We start from the raw sequence: 26,665 nt of genomic DNA on the forward strand, positions 1-26,665 counted from the left end.
TTTGATTGTATTGGGACCACTTAGACTCCTATATATAGAAAGGAGGTATTTTCATTTGTATCATCCAAGAATTGTTCATTTATGTAATGTAAAGGAGGTTGCCCCCTCGAAGAGGCTGAATTCTAAGTCGTGGATCTCTCTTTTCTATCTTTTTGTGAGCTGGTTTCATAACATTGTCTGCCTTGTATGAACAAGAAGGGCTTTTAGAAGATGACGAAGATACCAATGATGTGGACTGAGAACCTCTTGAAGATATGTTTGTACAGATAAAATTTTGTACCTAAGTCTCAACAACAGAAAAAGAAGGTTTGAAGACAGAGCTTCTAGTTTCGTCAAGTGACATCTATATTCCACTTTGAGTTCAAGGATGATGAATACTAAGGGAGGAAAAAACCAAGTAAAATATGAATTAAGCCTGATATAACAAAGATATCAAGCTCAGCAAGGACCATTCTCTCAAAAGGACAAGGGCAACTGAAAGACAAGCAAAATAAGATAATGCCAGCTCTAATGATAAACCATTTTTACGATTCATTAGAAAATATAATCTCATTTTCAAAATAATATTACTACTCATTTGTTTTTTACTTTTTTGCATTTTTTTCTACTCATTTTCATAGTTTCAAAGCAAGATATTAACAGTTCTGTAAAAAATTTAACAAGCAAATCACCCTGTGACTTTTTATTCCAATTTAGCAGATGCATGTGTTGATGCCATTGTTGAGATGTCCAGCTAAATATACAAATGCACCAGACGACAACAATGTTTGTTAAGGCCTCCAAAACAGAGAGGAAGCAAAAAGAGATAATACAGACAGGGGGAGTGGGGGGAGTAACTAACAGAACATCCTCTAGGTTGGAGGATCATTGAATTACATGATCTAAACTGTTGCATTGTAAAGGAAGTAAACCCTTCGTAGGACACCCAAAGTAGTTGAATAGCTCAATTGAATATTTGGCTTTGATTTATTAATGCATTCAAGCATAATAAAACTCAGGTTTGAACACCACAAAACCTTGCATATTAGTGACATAAACACTTACATTTGTGGAGTATCAAGCTCCCTAGAAATTAAACATTACTTCCCAAAACAAGATAAAGGAGGAAACAATCCATTACTCTTACCTCATTCTAATTGATTTCCTCTACTTAGGGTCCCATGGGCAATTCAATTGTATGAGCATATGCATTCAGGTGAAGCCACAGAAGCATTCAATGAATAAAAAAAAGAGAACAAGATCAAAATTGGTAAACTTCAGAGAAATTGTCTACCTTGTATGAACAAGAAGGGCTTTTAGAAGATGACGAAGATACCAATGATGTGGACTGAGAACCCCCTGAAGATATGTTTGTACAGATAAAATTTTGTACCTAAGTCTCAACAACAGAAAAAGAAGGTTTGAAGACAGAGCTTCTAGTTTCCTCAAGTGACATCTATATTTCACTTTGAGTTCAAGGATGATGAATTCTAAGGGAGGAAAAAAGGAAGTCTCATGAACCAAGTAAAATATGAATTAAGCCTGATATAACAAAGATATCAAGCTCAGCAAGGACCATTCTCTCAAAATGACAAGGGCAGCGAAAAGACAAGCAAAATTGGATAATGTCAGCTCTGATGATACACCATTTTTAGGATTCATTAGAAAAAAATAATCTCATTTTCATAATAATACTACTACTCATTTGTTTTTTACTTTTTTTGCATTTTTTTCTACTCATTTTCACAGTTTCAAAGCAAGATATTAATAGTTTTGTAAAAAATTTAACAAGCAAATCACCTTGTGACTATTTTATTCCAATTCAGCAGATGCGCGGGTTGATGCCATTGTTGAGATGTCCAGCAAAATGTACAAATGCACCAGACGACAACAATGTTTGTTAAGGCCTCCAAAACAGAGAGGAAGCAAAAAGATACAATACAGACAGGGGGAGTAACTAATAGAACATCCTCTAGGTTGGAGGATCATTGAATTACATGATCTAAACTGTTGCATTGTAAAGGAAGTAAACCCTTCGCAGGACATCCAGTTGAATACTTCAATTGAATATTTGGATTTGATTTATTAATGCAGTCAAGCATAATAAAACTTAGGTTTGAACACCACAAAACCTTGCATATTAGTGACAAACACTTATATTTGTGGAGTATCAAGCTCCCTAGAAATTAAACATTACTTCCCAGAACAAGATAAAGGAAGAAACACTTCATTACTCTTCCTCATCGTAATTGATTTCCTCTGCCTAGGGCTCCATTGGCAATTCAATTGTATGAGCATATGCATTCAGGTGAAGCCACGGAAGCATTCAATGAATAAAAAAAAGAGAACAAGATTGAAATTAGTAAACTTCAGAGAAATTGTCTGCCTTGTATGAACAAGAAGGGCTTTTAGAAGATGACGAAGATACCAATGATGTGGACTGAGAACCTCTTGAAGATATGTTTGTACAGATAAAATTTTGTACCTAAGTCTCAACAACACAAAAAGAAGGTTTGAAGATAGAGCTTCTAGTTTCCTCAAGTGAAATCTATATTCCACTTTGACTTCAAGGATGATGAATTCTAAGGGAGGAAAAAAACCAAGTAAAATATGAATTAAGCCTGATATAACAAAGATATCAAGCTCAGCAAGGACCATTCTCTCAAAAGGACAAGGGCAACTGAAAGACAAGCAAAATAATATAATGCCAGCTCTGATGATAAACCATTTTTACGATTCATTAGAAAATATAATCTCATTTTCAAAATAATATTACTACTCATTTGTTTTTTACTTTTTTGCATTTTTTTCTACTCATTTTCACAGTTTCAAAGCAAGATATTAAAATTTCTGTAAAAAATTTAACAAGCAAATCACCCTGTGACTTTTTATTCCAATTTAGCAGATGCACCTGTTGATGCCATTGTTGAGATATCCAGCTAAATATACAAATGCACCAGACGACAACAGTGTTTGTTAAGGCCTCCAAAACAGAGAGGAAGCAAAAAGAGATAATACAAACAGGGGGGGGAGTAACTAACAGAACATCCTCTAGGTTGGAGGATCATTGAATTACATGATCTAAACTGTTGCATTGTAAAGGAAGTAAACCCTTCGTAGGACACCCAAAGTAGTTGAATAGCTCAATTGAATATTTGGCTTTGATTTATTAATGCATTCAAGCATAATAAAACTCAGGTTTGAACACCACAAAACCTTGCATATTAGTGACATAAACACTTATATTTGTGGAGTATCAAGCTCCCTAGAAATTAAACATTACTTCCCAGAACAAGATAAAAGAGGAAACACTTCATTACTCTTACCTCATCGTAATTGATTTCCTCTACTTAGGGCCCCATGGGCAATTCAATTGTATGAGCATATGCATTCAGGTGAAGCCACAAAAGCATTCAATGAATAAAAAAAGAGAACAAGATCAAAATTGGTAAACTTCAGAGAAATTGTCTGCCTTGTATGAACAAGAAGGGCTTTTAGAAGATGACGAAGATACCAATGATGTGGACTGAGAACCCCCTGAAGATATGTTTGTACAAATAAAATTTTGTACCTAAGTCTCAACAACAGAAAAAGAAGGTTTGAACACAGAGCTTCTAGTTTCCTCAAGTGACATCTATATTTCACTTTGAGTTCAAGGATGATGAATTCTAAGGGCGGAAAAAAAGAAGTCTCATGAACCAAGTAAAATATGAATTAAGCCTGATATAACAAAGATATCAAGCTCAGCAAGGGCCATTCTCTCAAAAGGACAAGGGCAGCTAAAAGACAAGCAAAATTGGATAATGTCAGCTCTGATGATACACCATTTTTAGGATTCATTATGGATGTTGTGGGCATTTGAGTATTTTCCTTGTTAGATCAGTGACTAAGTTTTAAATATAGGATATGATTTGTGCTCACTGAACATTCATAAGTTTTTTGGATTAAATCAAAATGACCACATCCTCTAGGTTGGAGGATCATTGAATTACATGATCTAAACTGTTGCATTGTAAAGGAAGTAAACCCTTCGCAGGACACCCAAAGCAGTTGAATACTTCAATTGAATATTTCGCTTTGATTTATTAATGCATTCAAGCATAAAAAACTCAGGTTTGAACACCACAAAACCTTGCATATTAGTGACATTAACACTTACATTTGTGGAGTATCAAGCTCTCTAGAAAGTAATTATTACTTCCCATAACAAGATAAAGGACGAAACATTCCATTACTCTTACCTCATCGGAATTGATTTCCTCTGCCTAGGGCTCCATGGCAATTCAATTGTATGAGCTTATGCATTCAGGTGAAGCCACGGAAGAATTCGATGAAGAAAGCACCAAACCGTTAATGTGATTGCAATATATTACAGGTCGGCTTCCAAAACATGTCGGCCATGTCTATGACACTATGTCAAGTTAGCTCCCTCCTCCCAAAAGACACGACAGTGCAGAGGCGTAAACATATAAATAAGGACGACATTCATTCAATTCGGCTAGGAAGTGAAGATAGAACTCGGTTAAGAAGCAAGGTGATCGAATTCTTTAATGCGCAGATCAAAGTATCTAAGGAGTAGATATATTCTTCTCTGTGAAAGGAAACGAGATATCTATAATTATTTCCTGTGGAAAGGATCGAAATCTTTTGTTGCATAACTTTGTGAAAAAGATCCAACTTTCATGTGAAAAAGACCTGAATCTTTCCTATGACATACATCCAAAGTTCTCCGTGAAGGCATTTGAATTCTTGTGGAAGAAAGCGAAGAGCAAGTCTTGTGGCATCCGAGTTGTGGGATAACTCATGATTCAAATATCGTGGTTTGATCTGTAGTAATTTTTCAGATTTCTTGTTTGTTCTGGGACAAGTGTCAGTATGTAAGGCCTGAGTGATGAGATTGATATCTACCTACAATCTAGGTCAAAATTGTGTGGTTCAAGTCTATCTTGAAGATTCTTTGGGGACATCCTTGAAGTATTATTGGAACCTTGTTGAAAACATATCCCTTCAAGATTTGTTGAAGTAGCTTCTACAAGTCTCTAGGAAGCATTGAATTCTCTAGGAAGCATTGAATTCACCTTGAAGTGAAGTGAGAGAGTTGGAGCCCTAGAGGATTAGAGTCTTCACAAAGGGTTGGAGCTTTCTGAAAAACCGGGTTGGAGCCTAGATTGAGTTTTGAGGATTGGAGTCTTCACCCAAACTTGGAAACGGGGAGAGGTTGAAATTTTTATTGTACAAATTGGAGTCTGGTTGTTTATAAGAGGAATGGAGGCCTCATCCTTCTTAGTAATAAAATTATTTTCTTCTTGTACATCTCATATTCTGATTTAATTAATGATCTTAACTGGCATAATATAACAATGGTGAAGAAATACGGATTCACCCCGCCCTCTCTCAATGTTTCAAACAACTCTAATGACCATTTAAAGCCTCTTTGATGATGCAATTTCTGATTCATAAATGGATTGCATTTTTGATATTTTGGTTATATGCATCTTCTCTTACATATGAGAAACTTTTACATTTCTGTGGATAATGGTTTGGATTGGTATTGCATAATTATTATTTTTTTCTTCTTCCTGACTTTGGTCCTGCAGTTGACCAGTGCAATGAGATCGGTTCTGTTTTGGTAACTATGTGACATAATCACTCTTAAAATTCTCATGACTTTTGCTATGCCTGGGATCTAGGACACATGGCCAACCAACAACTAGGTAGAAATGCATGGTCTGCTGCAAGGATTGATTGATTCTGGCCAAAACCATACAGGGAACAAATATTAATATTTGGGGATTCTCTCATCACTATCGGAGAGACAACTATTTGAAGAGCCTTTTGAAGAATATAAAAAGACTTCTGAACAAAATTCCACAGAAAAAATTCTTCCATATCCTGAGAAGTCAAAACTTAGAAATTGATTAAAGTGCCAATCAAGTGTGCCAACTCCAGCCCGAGAAATTAGAAATCAATGGTGTGGTGGCCTCTACCTCAAACCACAATGACCTTAACTCGATTAAGGGATGCATGTTTGATCTCCAAAAGAAAATTCGTTACCAAAGGATTATTATTACATTAAGGAATCATAAGGAAAATTGGGATGCGGCCAAAATGCTATTGTGTCACCCCGAATTCATTTGAAGCATGTAAACGAGGTAATATGGAAGCCAATACATCGTTGGAATACGCTTTGTCTGCCAACATACAATCTCGGTGCAGTACCTCTGCATCAGGCGTTGATTGCAGTCTATTAAGAACAATGTTGCTTTAACTTTGCTGACATGTACGATTGGTGATCAAGTAAATAAATTTATGGAGAATCAGTGCCATAGGCTCAGAGGGCTTTCTATTTTAGGTCTCCATTTGGACGGTCGTGGAAGACTGAACCACTTACCGCAAGGTTGTTGAACCCGAGACTTCGTTTCCCTTTGTTGCAAGGGTTTCTTGCTTTTGTTCTGTTTTTAGGGTTATTCCTATTTTGTGACTGGTTTTCTTGTTTGTGCAGGGATGCAAGCCAACGAGCGCATCCTCAATGTTGGGAAGAATATCATTGATTCAAACAAATCAATCATGTATTAAATATTGAATGGCGTTAGTTATTATAGAAAATTGAGAATGGCGTTAGAAAAAAAATTAACTCCAAAGAATTGATTATCTTAAAATGAAATTCAGGCTTCCTTCAAATTAATCAAAGCATACAGTAAGAGTGCTTACACTTACACTGCTGTTAATATTATATATTGAGTTTTTTTGTTAATTTCTTTGATTGATTTTGTGTTTTGGGGTGTTGGTCTCTTAATAATATTACCAAAATTGGCTTTGCAGAAAGAGGTTAGACTGCAAGAACTCAAAAGAAGACACAAATGTGTGAGACAGAAGATGAGATCAGACATCAGCCTGAGCAAGGAGGAAGCAACTGAAATCTCGCTTGGTTTTATTGATATTAAGATAATATCCCGAGTGTTGAAGATGTACAGAATCAGTAAAGACCATTTACGTTGCTGTGAAGAAAAACTCAATAAACTGGTTGTATCCAAGGGCAAGCTGCACAGAGATTATTCGCTTGTGTTTTTCCCATCTTAAAAATCAAGGCAATCTTGATTCTTCTTGGATCTCAGATTACCAGCGGTTAACATGGATTTGTTAGTCTAAGGGAAGGCTAAATCTCCTCCCTTCTAGCTCCAAAAATGTACATAGAATAGAATATTTGTGTTTACTTAGGACTTAGATCCTATAGGATGTAGGATCATGGCACAGAGTAAGCTCTAGGATGTAGGATCATGTCACAAAGTAAGTTGTTTACCTCAATGCCATCTCTACATTGTTGATGCTCATGTTTTGAAGTTTTAAAACATCCTCAAGGTAAATACATAGTTGTTTTGAGGATGGATCTATGATAAAAAAGAAACACCAGTAAAGAAACAAAATTGCATAAAATTTTGACTTCTTTCTTCTATGTTATTATTTCTTATGCATTGCATAAAATTTTGACTTCTTTTTGCTATTATTTCTTATGCCTTTGCCTTACGGCGTTTCCTTTGCAACATGTGATGCAAATGCTAGTTAAAGTACTATTTTATTAGATTTTGAAGATTATCATGTGTATTTTTTCTTTCTAGATCGTGTCACTAAAGCTTATCTTTAATAACATAATTTAAAAGAAGCTTTTGCTATTCAAATGAGAAGGTTTTGTAATCATGGAAGCAATAATGTGTAGATTGTCATAAATACATTGTTGTGCTATCCATTAGGTTCTCATGTACATAACAATATTTGTAATGCTCAATTTATAGGTGTTGACTTCCTAACCATAGCGGAAATGAAGTGAACCACCCATAATAAAAAAATACAAAGTTACTAGAAAAATTAGTAGTTAGGGGTAATGACATATGCCACAATAATAGAATTACCCCTTAGGGCTAATGACATATGCAACAATAATAGAATTACCCCTCTCATGATGGTAACCTTACCCCACTTAAATCTTCTTTTCCTATAGACAAAAGGAGGAATAAAGTAACTTGCTGCCCATGGATGAAGGAATCAAAGATATGCATTTCAAGATGAATCTATTCACAAACTTCTTGAAGATGATAAGTTATTTCTTTACTCTTTCATGACAGTTTATAAAAATATACCAATATTGAGTTTATGTTGGAAATTTAACTTATTTAACCTTTCTATGTCCTCCCCACCAATAATATTTTCTTTGAACAACTCAAAATTATGTCTTATAGGAAGTAATCACACAAGTCTTCAATATTTAAAGGCTTTCAAACTTGTGATCTAGGTATCTTTTATATACATTTTCCCGTGCAATGGGGCTATTCTTGATCCATATTCACTTCATCTTTGTCCTTTCCCAAGAGTCGTGGATAACATATTTGCTAATCTTCAATGAGTGGGCTATATAGCTATATATCTTATCATCTCATCACAGTGGTACATTGATTTCAATCTTGGTGTGGTTTCCAACATAATGTTATTTACCTATAGCACGAACCCATTTGTTATTATCTATTACATATTGAAATACCCTATATTTCTATCATGTAATCAAATATGTTCATTCTTTTGTTGGACATCAACACTGGCATCAAGAGAATACTGCTTCTGTAGTTATATTTCATGTTATAAATGAGCGTGAAATGTAATGTATCAAATTTAGAGGTATCAAAGAGAAAAGTTGGTTTTCATAGTTTCTAGGGGTTGGTTTTACACTATCACCACTACAATTCTGGAAAACTGTAAATGACCCTCCCACATTTACTCGCTTGTACAAGCTCTCTAGGTTAAATATGAGTTAAATTCTACAATGACATGACCCAACTTTCAAGTTCCAGTTATGGAAGTGGGCCCTACAAACCTACAACTAATTGACCTCCCTTAGGGGTTGCAGACCACTCATGAGCTTGACAATTAACCCGGGTGATCAATCCCTTGACAGCCAACCCAGGTGATCAATCTCTCAGATGGATCTATTTTCTCAAGAGAAACTCCCAAACTACACCCATAACATTGCATCCGTGTGGTTATGAAGCTCCAACAACACTCATAAGCTTTCTTACGTGTTGTTATGGCCAAAGTACGAGTTCTCATAGCTTGCAATAGGGAAAATAACTTATATTAACATATGTAAAATCCGAGCAAGTCTGGGACTTCCACGTCCAAACTGATCATAGTTTGGGCTGAACCAAGTATTTATTTTAGCCAATAACTCCCGTGCCATATTCCAAGCATGAATATGGGATATCATGGGATAAAACAAGAAAAATTAAAATAGGGCATATAGAGGTTAAACCACCTCGACCCTCAAGCTACCGTGATCTCGCCTAAAGTGGTCCAAAGATCATAAAACTAAACCAAGCTTGGATTCCTCAGAACTCCTTCACCACATGTTGAGGATTTTTCTTTTTTCCACCTACCTCTCGACGACTTCCTAGAGAAAAACACCTCCATCCACAACCCTTTGGAATTTCCCTGAGACCACATCACCTAGTTCTAAAACCTACTGGAAATCAAGAGCTCAACCAAGGATGAATTCCAACACACCATGGCTATCTAGGAAATTGCAAGGAAAGTCTGGAACCACTAACAAAGCAGTAAAAAACCATGTCAATTGCAACAAATGAACCAAATCAACAAATGCATGTACCATGCATTCACTCCTCAATAAGGAAATCACACATGCAACCTGTTACCTGCAAAATCCTCCTGCTAATTTTTTTTTATCCAACCTTCTCCTTGACATCCTTCAAGTTCCTTTTCTTTTTCCTTTACCTTCCTTTTCTTTTGTACTTTCCTTTCTCCAAATCTAAGTGAATGCCCATGTTCTCCAAGAATGTTCTAAGTTTTCAAGACTCTGTGAGAGAGAGAATGAAAAGAGAGAGCCAAAACATAACTAACAAAAGTTGTGAACTGTTTCTTTGAAGCCTTTTTATCATTGATGTCTCAATTTTCTTTATTTTCCTTAATTTTCCTCTAATTTCCATTGCATGAAAATTTGTGTCTCTTTACCTTCATTTTCTCCTATTTCTCTTTATTTCATAATTAAATTCCATTTGTTACCTCTTTGCCTTTGCCAATTTCCATAGCCATAAATTAACCAAAAGTCCTATTCACTTCATCTTGATCCATATTCACTTCATCTTTGTCCTTTCCAAGGAGTCGCGGATAACATATTTGATAATATTCAATGAGTGGGATATATAACTAGATGGTATGAAATAAAGTGGTGCATCAATTTTAATCTTGGTGTGGTTTCCAACATAATGTTATTTATCTATAACAGGAACCCATTTTCTATTAGCTATTACATATTGAAATACCCTATGTTTCTATCATGTAATCAAATATGTTCATTCTTTTGTTGGACATCAACACAAACATGAAGAGAATATTGCTTATCTTGTTATATTTTACATTATAAATGAGTGTGAAGTGTAATGTATCATATTTATAGAGGTATCAAAGAGAAAAGTTGGTCATCACAGTTTCTAGGGGTTCGTTTTACACTTTCACCACTACCATTATGTAGAACTATAAAAAGGACAATGGAAAGAAAATTATCTTACATGTAGTATCAATTGCATGTTCACTCTTATCATCAATGCATTGACCAAAATTTTAACTATATTTAACTGAAATCTAATCCAAACTTTGTATTTTACAAGAGAAGATAAATGTAACTTATTAGAGTGGTTGGAAATATAGATGATACCTTTATTTCTCCTTTCCTCATCCCTCCAGAAATTATCAATTTATTTTTATATTTATAGACTCAATTTATTGTTGTCTATTCTATTGTATAATTTATGTGAGTATGCGCTTCTATATATAACATAAATATTTGAAGCCATATTACTGAGGTGACAAGTCTAATTAGAATATAGTTCACTAGAACAACAATCCCATTTATGTTGTCATGAACATATGTATTTTCTCAAGATGCCCATTTCTCGAGCTACATATCACTTATGAATGGTAAGCCAATCTAATGCTTATGGAGCTAGAAAACTATTGCCAATAGTTACTTATACAATAATTTAGGATCTCAATATGAAGTTCCTCTTCATACAAATTCATAAACAATAAGGCATTCGTTTCAGTATGAATACTTGCAAATAAATGGTAGTGAAATGGTAATTGTTGTACATAATACTTAACCATTGACACTAGTGATATTGAGAGCATTCTCCTTGATTTTAAATTAGGATATGAAACCTTATATATTTGATATTTTATTTACAAATATCTTTCTTAGTATACCATGAGAAATCTAAGCTTTGATATCTACTTTCTTATAGCTAGAAACCATTCCAAACATGAAAGGCTTTTGTCATGTTGTTTTATTGAGATAGTTTTTTCTTATGCCAAGAACCAGTAATGTTTTTAAAAGAAATGTTTTTATTCATTTCAGTTCTCATGGATGATACCTTTCATGTATATAATCAACATGCTAGCTTCCAACTAAGGCAGATGAATAATAAGGTTAATTATGGTTGTAGAAGAGAAGAGGAAAGGATATGAAAAACTTTATAGAATTTGCTAAATACTTTGAGATCTATTACTACATAAAACACTAATTATGGTTGTAGAAGAGAAGAGGAAAGGATATAACAAGATTTATAGCATTCACTAAATACTTTGAGATCTATTACTGTAGAAAACACCTAGGAATGATATTCAAATGGTTCTAACACAAAGACAAAAATTTAATCATATGAAATATGGACAATAATATAACCATTCATATATAGGTATCGTAAAAGAAAACAAATTCTATCATAAGACTTTGTGTGTAACATTACTAGAAGATAGGGAAATTGATGCTCAATTTATCCACTTAGAGATATCTCATATAACTTCAAATATTTGCACATATGAAAACATAATGTAAAACTTACAAAGGAAAAATAATTAGGTCTTAGCATGAATTAGTTAAGATATGGCATAATAAAAGGGTTAAATGATTAGATGGGAGTAGGAGACATGTTCTTGGATGTGGTCAATTTTTTTGTTGTTGTAATCTTAGCAATACCTTTCCATTCATTCATTTCAATAATCAGGCAGGTTACACACATAAGAAACCTTCAGTGGCCTCAACCCACCTAATGGGAAACCAGGTTTGTTGGCCACTGAACCGCATTATAAGCCATCCGGAAGGTAAAAAATCTAAGTTTGTCTATCTAAGCCTTATAGGACATATAGTCTGTAAACCATCTACTAAACATAAAACTATAAAAGTAAATTCTACTCGACATATACATCAAAATATAAGCCAAAAATTGTCAGACAGTACATTCCATCAGCTAGTCATCTCACAATTTCATAGGAGCATGATCTTTTGTACTTGAGCCTGGCAGTTTAGATTGAGGCAAACAGGGAATGTGGTGCTCAATGCAGCCAAGGTGAGCGTTATGGTGTTGCAACTGGAGTTGAACTAACTGGAGTTCTTTCTGAATGTCTTTAAGACCCGGGTCAGGATCCCCATTTTTAGTTATATTGAAAGAGGAAGCCATTTCTTTAGAAACAATACATTTCATAACCCAGGATTGAGAATCAAATTGCTCTAATCCTCCAGCAACAACTCAATCTAGACTTTCAAATTTAATTTAGCCTCTCAGGTTGAAATTAGATTATTTACCTCGGTCGAGGTCCCTACACAATAGGCCTGAATGGTGTTTTGCAAAATCTCAATATACGTTTTCCTTCCACGTTAGCGTCGAGGTCTACTCGATGTAAAGCCATTTTCCTTGCCCTTTCCACCCTGATTCTTGCAACCATGATCTCTGCACTCAGAGGCAGCACCTCCAAGAGGAGTCTTCACCATGGTTAACAGAGTTGAACCACCCTTCTTTGACTTTCTCTCACCTACCCACACTCGAGACCCAACCCACTGTCTGGGAGAGGAGCGATGTAACATCCCAATTTATCTCCTTGGAAAGTTTGTAGTTAAATTTGTTTAAAATATGCATGGATATTTTTATTTTTTTTATAATGATCGTCATGTGATAGATATATCATGGTGTTGTAAAGATTTTATGTATTTTTACTTTTAATGTAATGATGATGACCATGACCAACAAACATGAGTGCCTATAGGGGCTATGATACCACAAGTGGTGAAAGCTAATGGGGTCTAAGGAATTTCTTTAATGTTTCTCTATCTATCCTACCGTATTTTCTTCAGATTATTTAAGTTATGAGTAGTGAAGAAAAACAATTCCTAGAATTGAGCCATCGCTCTTATATTTTGGCAAGGTATCTCCCCCACATTGCTAGGAACACAAAGAAGTAGAGTGGGGAACTTATTATTAAGTGGGATGCATGAGAAATTTAAAGTAGAAAGATATTAAGAGGAAAAGAAGAAAAGAGTAGTTTTAGAGAAGGAAAGAGTGAAAACAAATACATGAAAATATATATCATACCAATCATGAAAAAAAGCAGAAATATTTGTTGAAAGAGCTATGAAATAAGGAAAATATACAAGAATATCTATGAAATCAACTATACCTTTCTATGAGGCTTTAAAAACAATTTAAAATTCTTTAGAACTGAAGGTTTGGATAGTGGAGAAGCTAGGGTTGGAGTTAAAGACACGGTTTGGATTTAGGGTACCATGGCGAGGAGTGCAGGGGGGAGTGCTGCTCCCTCCTATAGCCAGGTAGTCACAGGAGGAAGTCAGAACGCGGGAAAGAAACATTTCAAAAAACCTCCAGAAAAGATCTTAGAAACTAGAAGTCAGGGGACATCTGGAAGAAGCGGAGATCAGGATCAGGAAGGGGATCAACAAGAAACGAGAAAAGAAAAGGGGATTGGAGGCAGTAGCGAAAAACTGGCTTCTAGAAATACTACTAGAGTCTTCAAGCCCAAGTCAGACACTATTCCTCGGGTCATCCTAAGTGACCTAGCGATACAAGCTCACAGAGAACATGTGACGGAGCATGCAATTATATGCAAGTTCATGGGGTTATGCCAGACGGAATGGGCTTTACGTGTCTGGATAAGGAGCCATTGGAAGCCAAAGGGGGAAATACATTTACATCTGGGTTCTAAAGGTTTTTTCACAGTAGTGTTCACAAGCCTAGAAGATAAAGGCAGAGTGTTTGAAGGGGGACCCTATTTCTATGCTACGGCAGGACTATACATGCGGCCATGGATGATGAACTTTGTCCTAGAACGTGAAACATTCACTTCAGTACCGGTTTGGATCAGACTATATTCCCTTCCTCTGGATTATTGGTTGCTAGAATCCTTGAAAACCATAGGCAACAAACTGGGACATTCTCTAAAAATCTCATAGGAAACTCTGAAAGGGAGATACACCTCCTTTGCTTGGATATGTGTGGAAATGGATATATCTGGAGCCCTCTCGGAAGCAATCATTTTAGAAGTATATGATGAAGAATGGGTGCAGACAGTGGAATATGAACACATACCATTCAAATGTTGCAAATGCCATGAACATGGGCATCTATATAGAGACTGCCCTACAATCGACAGGGAAGATAATCAAAAAACCACTGTCGAGAGAGACCACGAGGGTTTCACCAAAGTTGGGAGTAAAGGAAAAGGAGGAAAACGTCCACAAAAGAAGGCATATGAGGACAAACACACAAGACAAAATAGCTTCAAGAATAAGGAGATAGTCCAGGACATGGAGAATGCAACAAAAGAACAAGATCGGGTACCTGACATGGAGGATATCACAGTAGACAACTAGCAAAAGGAAGATCTACCAAGCCTGATGGAGATCAGTAGGGACTAGGAGATGATGCCAAGTGAAGCAAGAATAGAGGACCATGAACTATAGGAGATTCTGGATAAGGAAAATCTATATCTAGAGAAATTTTTGGAACAAGGAAAAAAAACAGGGGTGGACTCCCTGCCAAAAGAGGACTATCATAGAGTACAACAACTCTTTCTCTGGAGGTCACAAGTGAAGGGAGCGGGAGTCAAAAGAAATCATGAAAGTCAGGAGCCAAGTGGGGTCAAGATGATGGAGAATCCTCAGGCACAATCTCCAAATAACTCAAGCAAGAAAAGAGGAAGACAGAGGCAGAATGAACTGTTGAACGAATGTGGAAAACTGTTGATCAACTTAGGTAAGATGAAATATCTTACTAGTTATTCCTTTTCTAATATTTCTTAATGAAGTTCACAACCTGGAACATTAGAGGAATAGGTAATAGAAGGAAACAAAGAAATCTTAGCAACAGAATGAAAGAAGAAAAACCAGACATGGTTTTTATTTAGGAGACAAAATGTTTGATGGAAAAGATAAGAGATATTCATAATAAGTGGTTATTCAATTATGAGTATTTAGAGTTCAAGGCAGATCATTTGGTGGGGGGGATTCTCACCTTGTGGGACCCACGAAAACTAGGAATTGTGGATGCAGAAGCATCCAGGAACTACCTTTCCCTGATATGTCAACCTGTAGGGGACAAGGAGATATACATGATTACAAATGTTTATGGACCTCAAAAGCTAGCAAATAAGCTTAAGCTTCTCACTTCCCTGGAGGAACTTAGAGAAAGACATCCCACTATGCCCTGGATAGTTGCAGGAGATTTCAATATGATAAGATCTCTTTTGGAAAAAAAGGACACACTAGATAGCTAGGCAGAGACTCCATGGCCTTCCAGAACTTCATTAGGAACATGAGGCTGGTGGATACTAAGACAATAAATGGAACCTTCACTTGGAACAACAAAAGGGGAGGGGCCCATCAAGTTGCTTCCAAACTTGATAGATTCATGATTTCAGAGGACCTTTTTCTCTCAGGACCTACCATAATAGCCTCCATTCTGCCCTTTGGTGGATCAGATCATTGGCCTGTATAGCTAGAGGCCACCTTTATGGGCACCTCGAGAAACAGACCTTTTAGGTTTGAAAATTCCTAGCTCTCACATCCAAAACTTCACTAATAACGTTGAGACATGGTGGAGAGAGGAGTTGAATATTCAGGGTTCAAAAATGTATATGCTCCAACAAAAGCTTAAACATATAAAATCTCGTCTTAAAGTTTGGAACAAAAATGAATTTGGAGATATCTTCAAGGCCAAAATAGAAATGGAACTGAAGCTTCGGGAAATCAATCAGACCATCATCATAGATGGCTTCACCGAAGAGAGGCAAGAATTAACTAACTCTATGTAGGAAGAATGGGAGAATCGATGCTTACAAGAAGAAATTTTCTGGAGGCAGAAATCAAGAATACAATGGATTAAAGAGGGTGAAAGAAATACAAAATTATTCCACAAAACTACCATAGCTCATAGGGCACACAACAGAATCATAAGGATCAAATATTCTCAAAGCATTGAGCTAGTTTCTCACAGTGATATGGAATCGGTCCTTGTTCAGCATTTCAGCAACATTGCAAAGGAGCCTCTGGAGGACAGATCTAGGTTCATTGAACATTTCACTCAATATATCCCTCAGCTGGTTACCAGAGAGGACAACCACAATCTCAATAGGCCAGTGTTGGAAGAGGAGGTCAGTGAAGTGATTAATGAATGCAGAGTGGAAAAGCACCAGGCCTAGATGGTTTCAATGTAGACTTCTTCAAGGCTTGTTAAGAAACTGTCAAACAAGATATCCTCAAGGTGGTGGAAGACTCAAGAAGATCTAAAAAGATACTAAAGGCTCTGAATGCATCCTTCATAGCTCTAATTCCAAAGAAGGAAAAGGCCATCACTCCGGATGGTTTTAGGCCCATAGCCTTATGTAATGTGGTGTATAAAATTATCTCCAATGTAATAGCCTGTCGACTCAAACCACTTCTACCCTCTCTCATTTTGAAGGAAAAAACAGGCTATGTGGAGGGAATACAAGTCCTCAACAATATCATCCAAGCTCATGAGGTGGTACATTCTCTCAAAAGCAACAAACAAGTTGGCATGATCATTCAGTTGGACCTCGCGAAAGCCTATGAAAAATTGAGATCGGCTTACATAAGAGCAATTCTAAAAGCCTATGGTTTTGATCGGAACTAGATAAGATGGGTCATGGCATTAGCTACCTCAACCAGTTTTTCCATATTGCTTAATGGAGCTCCTTCTAGGACTTTCACTCCCTCCAGAGGGCTCAGACAAGGAGATCTGCTTTCACCATTCCTCTTTGTCCTCATGATGGAAGGACTAGGTAGGGTGATCAAAATGGAAAACGCTGAAGGAAGAATTCAGGGTATCAAACTTACCACGGATGGAGAGGAAAACACTCATCAACAATTTGTAGATGACACTATGCTGCAAGGAATACCCACCGTCAGGGAGGCCAAAGCAATCAAAACTATCTTAAATGACTTTGCTATGGCAACAGGCACTGAGGTAAGCCTTAACAAGTCCAAAGTCTTTTTCTTTAATACTAATATTGCTATTCAGAGAAATATTACTAGAATTCTTGATTTTCAAAGAGAACAACTACCTTCCAAATATCTTGGCATTCCTCTTACTAACAAACTGCTAAGCAAGAAAACATTGGAACCCATTTTAAATAAACTTCCGGACAAGATCAGAAAATGGACAAGTAGATCGCTAAATCTGGCAAGACGCCTTGTGCTCACACAGGTGGTCTTGCAGGCCATTCCCAATTTTATGTTTTCAGCTCTTCCTACTCCTCAAGGTATTAAGAAGCTAATAAGAAACATTCAAAGGGACTTTCTATGGGGCAGAGGGGAAGATAAAAAGAAGTGGGCTTTAGTGGCCTGGGACAAACTTTGTAAACCCAAAAGCCATGGTGGTGTGGGGCTTCATGATCCTGAGACCCTCAACAAAGTCTCAGGAGCCAAGCCTTGGTGGTGATGGATTAAGGAACCATATGCACCCTGGGCTAAGCTATGGAAACAAAAATATTCCAAGCACTGGTAGGGAAAAGATCATATTAGAATGTCAGGGCAAATCAGGGGCTCCCATATTTGGAACCTTGCCTGGGATAATAAAAACATTATACAACAACATTGTTTTTGGGAAATTCGAGCAGGGGATCTTGCTCGATTTTGGGAGGATAACTGGCAATAGGAACCCAACCTTTACAAGGATGAATTTGCAGATCTCAAAAATGACACAGATAGCAAAGGTATGGTTCTAGTAAAGGACTTCTGGGCTTAGGGAAGGAACAATGGAAAATGGAGGCAATGGAAGGAGTTAGGATACAATGACGAAAACCAGCTGAAAACCAAGGTATAAGCCCTCACCCAGGATCTTGAGCACAGAAGGATTCTTGTCTCTTACTCAATGGATCATTTAAGATGAGGAAACAACATTGAAGGCAACTTTAACCTCAAAGAGGCCAAACAGGAAGTTACAGGATTTAACTTTGTGAATCTTGATCAGATCTAGAAGAAACTTTGGAAAAGTCTGCATTAGATGAAAATAAAGCTTTTTATTTGGCTAGTGCATCAAAAGAAGATCCTAAATTGGGAGAATCTCCTCAAGAAAGGCTTCATTGGTCCTTCCAGGTGTTACCTTTGCGGTGCGCATGAGGAGATGATTGAACACCTTCTCAACCTATGTCCTTTCACTTCAATAGTATGGGACTGGGTGGCTACTATTTTCAGACAAACCAATAGGGATAGGCTTAGCATATCCAATACTTCAAAGAACTGGAGAAAGTATTTCTCAGGAAATGAGATCGTGAACAAAGCCTGGATTCTGATTCCAAGTTTTGTCATCTGGAATGTGTGGAAAGAATGAAACTATCACATCTTCAAAAACAAAACTAGCAGGCCTCAACATATTATGGAGCAAATTCTAAGGCAGATCAAAGACACAGTTAGAGGCTCGCTGAGAGCTCTCCCTAAAGATCCTCCCCTACCTCATGAGGTGAGAATTTTACTTCACTTGGGTCTCCAGACTATTGGTCCTTTAGGAATAGTGAAGATAGGAAGCCTCATAAACGTGTGCTACCATATGGAAACCTCCTCCCTATGGTTTCTTAAAAGTGAATATTGATGGAGTAGCCAAGGAAAACCCAGGCTTAGCGGGCTTTGGGGGTGCCATAAGAGATGAACAGGGTCAAATTTAGATGATCTTCCATGGTCACTTGGGGAAGGCCACAAACAACATGGCGAAGCTCATGGCATTAGAGAAATGCTTGGAAATCCTGGTGCGTTCAATCTCACACAATGTCATAACTAAAGCAGATTCAGAATTAATTATTAGAGCGACTAATAAAATCAGTAATGGAACCTCTCCAGATAAAGTGTCAAAACATTGGAAGCTCTTGCAGGTTTTTTACCATATCCAATCTCACCTGCAAACCCTTAAAACCATCAGTTTTGTTGATGTGAAAATGAATGATAACATGTTAGCGGATCGTTTGGCGAATGAGGGAGTCACAAACAGGGACAGAGATTCTAGATATGCCTGGGATTCACTTCCCCCAGGTAAACTGCGAGGGGAATGTCTCTGTCAAGCTACCCAAGATATGGACCTATGGAATAATAGGCTGGAACATAGAGATCCTGAAAACCAGAGGGAGGGTGATGAATTCTACAGTCCGGGCTCCTCATGATTTAATGATGCAAGGTGTGACTTGAACAGCTTCACAAGATGGAGTAGCCAGCATCATTCGACAAAGTTGGAGGCTGAAGAAGATTCAAGGGGAGCGGAATTGGCTCATGGAATGCCTACTGGATGGAATCAAAGAACAACACATGGCGAAAGGTAGTGTCGGTCTTCCCACGAGTCAAACACACCAAAACCACAAGCGATATATCGGGCGGGGTCTGAATGGTTTACGGTTTTTCCGTGGTGGTCTCCGATTCCACTCTTTCAACGACACATCGCGGTGCGAGGAGAGAGAAAACTGCCCTCATCAGGTGGTTAACTCTTGTGCTTCTCATCCTTGCGATATTCCTGATGACCATTGGATCTTAGGTTTTAGGTCAACGTTGGTGATTGTTGGTTTGTTTTGTCTGGACCCAGAAAAAGCTTTTAATTTCTTTTGGGTCCGTTTGTCAGTTTTCTGTTCGACTAGTGTTGCAAGGGGATTGGCTCAAGGACTGTACACTGCAAGAAATCATGGTACAACACGTGGCAAAAGGGAATGTAGGTTTTCCTGCGTGTCTACCACTCCAAAACCACTGGCGGTATATCGGATGGAGGCCGCATGGTTTTTGGTTTTTTCGTGTTTGGCTCCAATCCCACTCTTTAAGTGACACATCGCGGGGTGAGGAGAGAGAAAACCACCCTTATCAGGTGGCTAACTCTCGTGCTTCTTGTCCTTCCGATATTCTTGATGACCATTGGATCTCAGTTTTTGGATCTACGGTGGGGATTGTTTGTGCACTTTGGGCGGATCCGAAAATTATTTCGGATTATTTTTCTTTTAACTCCTTCGGGTTCGTTAGATAGTTTTTGTTTGGCTTTGGGTTCTACGACGATTCAAGGACTTTCCCTCCAAGATCGTTTTAGCTTTTTTTATGCAACAGCTCTAACGGTCTGCTAGATGACTTGATAGGAGGTTCTCCCTGGCTTTTTCTCGGTTTTGGGTGATGGGTTTGGTTTGGCCTGCCTCGCGGACTATTAAATTCTCACAGAGCGGGTGTGGCCCTTTGTAAAATATGTACATTTGGTTATGTTTAATATAAGGTACTACTCTTACTTGATCAAAAAAAAAAACTATACCTTTCTATGAATATGTACATATGAAGAGAAATAGATCGATACTTCAAAGATGAATGAGAAGGGGGAGAATTATCAAGCTTGAGGTTGTGTTCTATCGTGGCTTATCATAAAAATGGAAAAGTTTAGGGCTAAATTTTGTAGATGTGCTGAGTTTCCATGTTTTTTCAAAAAAAAAAAAGATTCGCTGATTTCCATTTTTTATAAAATATTTTCCCAAATTTTATAGGATAAAAGTATTTTAACATTAAAATCACCAAAAATATATAGAGAATATATAAAATCATCATAAATTTGAATATTTCTACAAACATATTTCCAGCCATTTTAATGTTTGTGTGTTAGGGACTGGTACCAAGGTTTCTAAAATATAATATAAATTAGTCTACTAAATTTTTTCCATGCCCCTGATACATCTATATTCTTCCAATGATTTTATTCTATATGGTCATCACATCCAAACAAGTTAGAATGTTGAGAAGCCTTATTTCCTTTATATGTCACTCTTTTTTCATCATTCAAAGCAAGGGACTATTTCTTATGTTGGTGATCCTTTTTCCCTTTTTCCTTTCTTGCACTAGTTCTTGGGACTGAATTTTTGTATCAAAAGGGATGTGTTATTGGCATATGAGTATATGAAGCTAATGTGAAACACTTTATCTTTTGTTGAGCTTAAGGATGTTTTAATTATGTGAGGGTGTTAGGCTAATATCATCTCATAAATCCTCCAAGTGTGTTTTAATAAGGGCAAGTGTTCAAACATGTTAACACAGCCTAGGGTATAGAACATGTTTTTTGGCCAATATACTAATCTATTGCTACTGACTTGACTAGTGCATTTTTGGATATGCCCTACAAATCCTTTTTTTATCCATTATTCTTCTAGTTTTACATTTTGTAAAACCTTGGTATGTGCTACAACTCTATCTATAATTTGCTAAGTTAATGGCTTCATCCGAAAAAACCTAGGCACTAAATTTTTGGACGATAGAGTGTAATTTCCCATTTCTTTTATCATTTAACTTTTTCTCTTAGTTGTTTCATTCTCACATAGAGTAGCACTGATGATATATTGCTTTTAAACTCCTAAAGAATATAAGCTAATTTACACATAATTTTCCTCCATTGTCTAATCAAAGCATTAGAATGTAATAAGAAAAATAGTTTCTAATGAGGACCTTCAAAACCATTTTTTTTAATACTTCATTCTTTTAGCTAAAATAATGAAATCAAGCGTAGTTGAACAAATCATCAATAACTACTAAAAAATACTTGGAACAAAAATAGGACATAGTGGGTGAAGGACCACAAATAAATAAGAAAATATTTTGAAGGTATTATTGCACTTGAATAGGCACCTTTGTTAGAACTATACAACACAGGAGATATCCACTATCTTGGATGAAAATAAGATGAACACCTCATACCATATTTTTCTTAAATAATGGTTCAAATGAGAAACAACTAAGTGCCTAAACTGCTCATGCCAAACCTTATTCATATAATCAATGTGCAAGAGAAAAACATGAGAACATGATGATGAATGAAAGTCACCAAATTTATACAAATAGGAAAAAATATCAACACTACTTGAAGCTATTACATGCTTATGGCCATACAAATATTTGATCATGACATTGTGAAGAAAGAAATTGCTATAATGTTCCCTATAACATTAAAATATTTTAATTGATAAATGGAGAGAATAATATGGGAAAGATGGGGAACAAAAAATTACATGGAAAACAAAACCACAATCTATAAATAGTTCGTGATTTTACAATTCCTAGGGAATTATTATTGTCAACAAAATATTGCTTGGTGTTACAAACATAAGTGAAAATAACATGTAGATGATCCTCAACCATGTGTTGAGATTAATTTAAATATCAAGTCCAATCACTCACGTAAGGATTTTCTTACATTGAATATGATATCCAAATACAAATCAATAGTGAAATAGATATCCAAAATCTAGAATATTGAAGATGTAACAAAAATTCACATATGCAATCCTTCCTAAGTTGAATATAATTGATAACACTTGATGTTCGGTACCCAAAACATCCAAGATAAAAAATAGTGTCACAATTAATCTTTTTGTATTTGACAATACATGATATATTATATCCAAAAGTGTTGAATGAGTTAAGATAGACATTCCTTCTAGATCTGGATATATGTTACTTATGGTTGATTTATTTTGCATCCAAAACATTTGGATGAGCTGCAAAAAACATACATATCAAATCTATATATAATTGACAATGTAAAGTATCTAGTACTAAATCCATTCTAAATAAATTAGTAAGCTATCTCTCTCATATTGTGTATCTATCATTTGCATCATTCAAGTAATAGTTAAACAAGATTAACTCTAGTATGGTATAAAAGCCACCTACAACATCACCACACATACATTTGACACATCATCATAATTAAATAGATATATGCCATGTATGATGATGTGACATATGGCGTATTAGAAATTCCATATCATATTTCACATTAATATTGATGTCCATCCAATATTAAGATTGTCAATTTCCATGTGTTAATAAGAAATGATAAAAATAATGAAATGGATTTCCACGAAAATGATATTTAGCATCTCACTATCTAAGAAACTCAAATGAGAGTAATATTTTTTCCTTTGGATTCATATCCATTGCATTGACATTTGATATATAGACAATCCTTACTTTGATTGTTGAAGCTTCATCTAGATCCAGATGACATACAAGACATATGGAACAATTATTTTTATAATTTGATAAATAGTCCTGGATATGAAATAAAGCTTTTTTCCTTATGAATTTAATAATTCCACAAAAAATGAACTATATGTTGGTTTGGATTTAATTAATAATATAAAAATCAAATAGGCAAATTATAAGATTTTTTTGAACCTTACAAATTACCATACAAAATTAAAAATAATAAAATTGGAATCTTTATAAACAAGTTTAAAATAAGCATTAAATCATTAAAACGCATAAAACAATTAAAATTTATAAGGGTCCCCATTATTTTATGAATAATTCGTATAATAATAAGGGATTTTCATATAGGTTCCAATAGGTACTTAAAGATCCATTTCTTTGAGACAAATGTTAGCTTTAAAATTGAATAGAAGGTTATAAATTATATGCATTTCATATAGACCTATTAGAATAAAAATGGTTGAAATATGAAGATTATCTAATACCGCAAGAATTTAAGGATGTATTCTCAAATGACATACCTTGTTTACCTCCTAAGAGATATATTGATTTTTCTATTGATCTTATACCACGATAATTAACTATATCTAAAACACACTATAAAATGAGTACTCTTGATTTGATGGATATAAAAATGTAGTCGTAGGAACTATTTGATAAAGGATATATTAGACCAATTGTATCTCCTTGGGGAGAACTAGTTCTGTTTGTAAAGAAAAAGGGTTAAACCCTTACAATGTGAATTATTATAGACAACTAAATAAAATGATGGTGGAAAATAAGTATCCCTTACCTTAGATTGATTATCTATTTTATCAAGTGAAGGAGAACAAATCTTTTTGAAATGTTGACTTGAGATAGAGATATTATCAAGACAAAATCAAAGATGAAGATATTTATAAGACAACTTTCAGAACTAGATATTTTCATTATGAATTTATTGTAGTACCATTTGGTCTTACCAATGGATCATCTATTTTCATGTTTCTTATGGATAACATCTTCAATTATTACTTAATTATGTTTTTTATCCATATTTATAGATGAATAAGACAAAGAACATCTTGCATTCATTTTGTGAATATTAATACAACACCTCTTATATGCCAAGTTCAACAAATGTGATTTCTATCCAAGATAAATATAATATTTGGACACATTATTTCTGATCAAATAATCTCAATTGGTATAGAAAATATCAAGGGAATTGTGAACTAGCCTATGCCAAAGTATCTGGTAGATGTAAAGCCATTTATGGGACTTGCAAAATATTACTAGAGATTCATTGAAGGATTTTTGAAAATTCTTTATCCTATAAATTCTTTATAGAGCAAAGAAATAAATATGTGTGTTCTACCAAATCTGAATAAATAATTGAACATTTTTTGCAACTTGTAACTAGGGCTCCAATTCTAAAAGTTGTAAACCCGACAAAATATTTCATAGTATGCACATATTATTGTAAAGAAGGATTGGGTGGAGTGCTTATGCAAGATAATATTGTAATAAGATATAGATAACATGAAGAAAATTATGTTACCCATTATTTGGAACTCAAAAACATTATGCGTGCATTCAATATATGGTGTCACCATTTGATGGGTGGGAAATTTATTTTCATGATAGACCATAGTGGACTAAGACAACTATTTGATCAATCTCACTTAAATGCTAGGCAAGGTAGATGGTTAGTATTTACTAGTGAGTATTATCTTGAATTCAAACCAATAAAGTTAAAATACAAAAAGGTAGTAGATGCCCTTACGTAAAGCATACAAATTATGCACTTAGTATTTATTATCAACTGTGAATCTAATTTAAAATGGAATAAAAGAAGCGTTGAACGGGAATGAGTATTTTTTACAAATAAGGAAATCTTTATAGTAAGAGTCACCATAATAAAAATATGATGGCTATTATATGATTATAGGAGAATCTATGGTTTATAATGAAAAATTGTATATTCTTGATTTAGATGAGTTAAAGGAACTCAATCTAGATGAAATGCACAAGAAACTGTAATCAAAATACCTAATTTACTAGAAAACGATCATTTCAATAAGGAAATTACATATTACATTGCAAGATGCATTGAGTGCGAACAAGTTAATGTGGAACATAAACAACAAATAGGATTATAACAACAACTAACAACTATTGAATGGCAATGGGAAGTAATAACCATGGAATTCATCATGGTACTGCCAAGAATAATAAAACAACATAATGCCATCATGATTGTACTTTATAACTTGAGAAATGTCACTAATTTCATCCCTATAATGCTCACTTTTAAAGCAGTAAATATTGTAGAATATTTTATGAAATAAATTTTCACGCTGCATGGGATACCTACCACAATCATATCTAATAGAGATCCAAATTTCACATCAATATTTTGGAAACTATTATTTGAAGGCTTGGGTGCACAACTAAATTCCAAAACCACCTGCCTTCCACAAATAGAGGGAAAATAGAAAGGAAGAATCAAGTGACAAAAGACATTATTTTCGTTTACATCATGAGTAAACCAAGTAAATGGGATGACTACCTCGCATTTTGTAGAATTTTCTTATAACAAATGGTTATCAAGCATCAATACAAATGAGTTCATTCGAACAACTATATTGTTGAAAATATGTTACATTGATAATTTGGTACAATCTAATGAATAGAATCACACTTGAACTAGAAATGTTGAAGGAGATGGTGCAAGAAGTCATCAAGGTCAAACAAAACTTGAAGACATCAAAAGATATATGTTATGTGGAAATAAAAATATTTCATAGAAAATTCAAATTTAGTTAGTGTGTATATCTTAATGTGAACCATGAAACATTTCTAGAAATCCTAGAGCCTATGCCAACCTTGCATCCAAATATTGTAGACCCTTATAAACTTTGGAAAGAATGGTAACAATTACTTATAAACTTGATTTTTCATCAAATATTTTTTTTTTCTAAATAAGATTACTCTATTACCATAAAAGGGGTAAAATTACAACTTGACCGAAGTCAAAAACACTGCCCTGAAGGAGAGAATATAAAAAACACTGGCCATGACAGGAAACTTAGTCTAGAACCAGTTATTAGAACCCACGTAGGGGAACAAGTGGTGACCTTCTTGATATTACAGAGTTTACAGAAATTCACAAAAACTTTCAATTTGAACCAAAACTTGTAGAAATGAACCCACATATCAGTTTGAACAAAAACTTGCCCACTATTATGGGCCTCAAGACAAGATAACAGGGCTGTTGGGTTGTGTTTTATTCTTTCCACGACTAACCTACGTCCCTTCATTGCGCCGATTGCACAGCAGGGGGGCGGCAGC

The sequence above is a fragment of the Pinus tabuliformis genome, chromosome 1_2, assembly GCF_031772625.1.
Source record: "Pinus tabuliformis cultivar Carrire ecotype Pingquan chromosome 1_2, CPIR1, whole genome shotgun sequence".
Lineage (NCBI taxonomy): Eukaryota > Viridiplantae > Streptophyta > Pinopsida > Pinales > Pinaceae > Pinus > Pinus tabuliformis.